This window comes from Cebus imitator, unplaced genomic scaffold (genome assembly GCF_001604975.1).
Source record: "Cebus imitator isolate Cc_AM_T3 unplaced genomic scaffold, Cebus_imitator-1.0 Scaffold733, whole genome shotgun sequence".
In the NCBI taxonomy this organism is placed as follows: domain Eukaryota; kingdom Metazoa; phylum Chordata; class Mammalia; order Primates; family Cebidae; genus Cebus; species Cebus imitator.
Genome location: NW_016108048.1, coordinates 288706 through 293133, shown reverse-complemented (window position 1 = coordinate 293133; position 4428 = coordinate 288706).

Sequence of the window (4428 nt, the reverse complement as noted above, 5' to 3'; positions counted from 1 at the left end):
TCCCAGGTTCAAGCGATTCTCCTGCCTCAGCCTCCCGAGTAGCTGGGACTACAGGTGTGCATCACCCGCCCAGCTAATTTTTGTATTTTATACTAGAAACAGGGTTTCACCATATTGGACAGGCAGGTCTACGAACTCCTGACCTCAGGTGATCCGCCTGCCTTGGTGTCCCAAAGTGCTGGGATTACAAATGTGAGCCACCTTGCCCAGACTCAAGCTAGGAAGTTTCAAAGAGTACAGTGTTTCAAACTAGGAAGGCCAGGGAGCTGTGGGAACACATAGGACAGTGCCTAGCCCAGAATTTTTGTGGTAGTGATGGGTGGCGGGGTCAGTGGGGTCAGAGAAGGTTTCTTGGAGGACAAAGCCCTTAGGCCAAGGTTGGAAAAAACTGGGGGAGAAAGCCAAGAGAAGACAGGACAAGAATGTTCCATATAGGGAGAATGACATTTGCCAAGACAAAGAGATGGGTTCATATCTTAGGTGCCTGAATGGGAAGGTCAGTGTGGCCAGAGGGTTCCCGGGTAAAGATAAATCTACAGAGACTAGGAGGACCAGATCATGCAGGATCTTTCAAACAAGATTAAAACATTTGGACTTTATATAAGGATATTGGAGGGCATTGAAAGATTTTAAGCAAGGGCAATACCATTATTGGATTTGAGTTCTAGAGCTTCAGAGAGCTCACTCTGGATGAAATGTGGTAAATTGTAGGTTACACTGTAGTCAGAGTTCAGTTGTAGATAAACAATACAAACAGAAGCAGTCTAAAAATGTTTGGAATTGCTGGAGGAGCAAAATCTGAGCTGAGCTTCCAGGAAAACCTTCCAGAATAGCACTGCAGAACTTGACTGCCAGAGAGCTACTGCCTCTCCTGTGATCAGTGAACTGGAATATTAAGCCACTGTTTCCATGTAACAGCTGGCTCCAGGACTGTCACCCCCCATCATGATCTGGAAATCAGAAAGCTGCTGCCAGCAAAGAGTATGCCTTTTTTCACTGCTGCTTTTCACTCATGTAGCTAGGGACTGGACACTGGACTCCCTCTATAACTATCACTGAAAGCCAAATGCTTTCGTAACCCTGCTTGCCCCAGAAACAGCAGAAGCAAGCCCCCTGTTCATGATATATCATTTCCACCTTCCAAATCTTGCATGGGTGCACCTGACTGTTGGAATCTACGTCGCAACCAGAAGCCTAGCTAAGAAATGTAGTTTTTAGTTTTCCAAAAGGAACACAAGGAGGTTAGAATGGATCTTGAAGAAGCAGACCCAAATGTCCATTGCAGAGGTCAAGACTGGTGGCCAGGAGACCAACTAGGATGCCATTGAATAATTCACATGAGAGGTGAAGGTAGCCTGAACAGGGAATAAGCAGAGTTGTTCTTATTTTCTCTTTTTCTTTATTAATCAAGAAAAGGAGGTATATTAGAGAGAGTTTAGGAGGTTGGGTTGACTGATATAGGTTGTTTTGTTGTGGTGGCAGGGGGAGTGGGCATACAGTCAGAGATGACACTGGGGGATGATTTCCTGGGAGAGAGAATGCACAAAGAAGGCAGGCTGGTGGTGAAATGATGAACTCATTTTTCAGCCTCTAAAATCAAATATCTGTGGGGCGTCCAAGGAAACAGTGGGAGTTGTTGATACAGGTCTAAAGGCTCAGGAGTGAGGTTGAAGCTGAAGTTAGAGATTTGTGAGTCCTCAGCATAGAGCTGGTAAATAAAGCTGAGTAGGAGGATGAGATCACTCCAGGAGGATATATAGAATAATAATAATTTTTTAAAAAACTGTGGAAAGCAGAATTATAAGATGGTTACCACGACATTCCCCACCTGGTATTATTCCCACAATTATGTTAAGTTACCTGACAAAAGGGAATTTGCAGATATAATTAAAATTACCAATCAATTGACCTTAAGATAAAGAGATTATCCAAGCATGCCTAACCTAATCATATGGGCCCTTTAAAAGAAGATAATTTTATCCAGCTGGTAGAAAAAGAAGTCAGAGAGATTGGAACATAAGAGGTTCAACAAGGAGCCTCTTCAATGCTTAGATCGAGGGGCCGCATGGAAGGACTTGAGAGTAGTCTCTAGGAGGTGAAAATGAACCCAGCCCGCAACAACTACAACAAAAACAGAGACCTCGGAACAGAATTCTGCCAACAACCTGAATGCATTTGTAAGGGGCCGCTGAACTCCAGATGAAAATGCAGAGCCAGCTGATACCTTGATTTCAGCTTTGTGAAAGCAAAGCAGAGGACCTAGCTAACCTGTGCCTGGACTCCTGACCCACAGAAACTGAGAGATAATAAGTGGTTGGTGTTTTAAACTGCTAAGTTTGTGGTAATTTGTTATCTATTAATAGATCACTTATACAAATACTCAGGACACAACTCAGGAATACTAACTTTTAGGGTCAGACAGCAGAAGAATCACAAAAGAAGATACAGGAGGAGATCCAGAAGTGTGTAGAGTCATGAAGCTAAATAAAGAGATCCTGCTAAGAAGGAGAAAGTTGTCAAATATGCCAAATATTGGTGAGAATTCAAGTAGGAATCAAAGGGGCTCACTGGATTTTTTTAAGAGCCATTTGAATGAAGCGATGTGTAGAAATACTGATTGTAAAATAAGGAGAAAAAAGTGGAAAGGAAGAAGTGGAGACAGCTCTTTTAGGAGGTTTAGATTTATTTATTTATTTTGAGATGGAGTCTCACCGGGCTGCCCAGGTTGGAGTACAGTGACGATCTCTGCTCACTTAGCCTCCGCCTCCCAGATTCAAGTGATTCTCTTGCCTCAGCCTCCTAGTAGCTGGGACTACAGGCATGTGCCACCACACCTGGCTAATTTTTGTATGTTTCGTAGAGATGAGGTTTCACCGTGTTGCCCAGGCTGGTCTAGGACTCCTGGGCTTAAGTGATCCACTTGCCTCAGTCTCCCAAAGTGCTGGGATTATAGGTGTAAGCCACCGCACTTGGTTGGAGGTTTGCATTTAAAGAGGAGGAAAAAAATAGAGAGGTAGCTGGAGAAGGGGGTGGCCTCAAGCTAGAGGCATTGTTGTTGCCTAGGAAGGGAGAGACGTGCTAATGGGAAGGAGTCAGTAGAGAGGCAAAAGCTGAAGATGGGTGGGGGAGTGAAAATACTACAAGGACACTGAGTAGTAAAGAGGTGATGCAAGCCACAGCACAGGGAGAGAAAATCAGCAAAGGGAATTTCTGCCATTTTGCTCAGAACAATGAATGGTAGGGGAGGAAGAAAGGATGTAGGTAGGCATATCGTTTATTATAGCTAAGCATATACCCCAGATATATTCAAATGCTAACCTTTTATTCTTAAGCTAGTAGTCCTATCTCTAAGGTCTAGATGACAGCCTTGCCTGAGTAAGGGAAAATGTCGACTGAACTTGCTGTAAATGTATATACAGGCTGGGCATGGTGGCTCATGCCTGTAATCCCAGCACTTTGGGAGGCTGAGGCAAGAGGATGGCTTGAGCGTAGCATGGGCAACATGACAAGACCCCCAACTCAGTTTGGAAAAAAAAAATACAATAATTAGCCATTGTGTTGGTGTGCCCCCGTAGTCCCAGCTTACTCGGGAAGCTGAGGTGGGAGGATTACCTGAGAATCACCTGAAGTCGAGGCTGCAGTGAGCTGTGATCACACTACTGTACTCCAACAGAGTGAAACTCCATCTCAAAAATATATATATATCTGCTGGACATGAAGAGGGAGGTGGAAGTAGAGATGGGCGGAGAAGTATGGAGCAGGTTTCTACTAGAAACTTTGGAGAACTGGAGAGAGGCTTCTGGAGCAGTATGGAAGGATAACTGAGAGTACAGTTGAGATGAATCTGTGACAGGGTCAGTCTATAATTAGTTGCATTGATAGAGCTGAGATTTGCCAGATGACTGAGATGAAAGAATGAGAGGCTGAAGTGACAAACCATGGAATTCAAGCCAGGCAAGGAAAGCAGTAAAAATGAAATTGAGGAGTTTCAGCACAGGGAGGGAGGTTGTGGATGCTGATGGAGCAGAATGGGAGAATGTAATGGAGTTGAGGAAGAGGAAGACTCTGTGCCTTCAAAGTCCAGGTTATAGTTAGAGCAACTCAGTGAGACATCTGGAAGTATTGAAGGTTGTGTTCTGAGAGAGCGAGATGAGAATGCATTGTTTCTGTTGTGGAGAGAGTGAGGGAGTCAGGTGAGGCTTGCAACAAACAAGGGTAGAGTGGGTGGCCAAGTGGAAAGGAGGTGAAAGTTATTGGAGAAGCAAAGACCAAGGAAAGGGCTCATTGGGGCATTGAGCGATGGCTGTTCCATATGGATGTCAAAGTCATTTACGATAGTAAGAGGACCTGATAGAAAAGGTGACAGTGATCCAGTTTCTAAAGATTCCAAAGAAGGAGAATATATGATGGTAACAGGAAAGGTAGAGT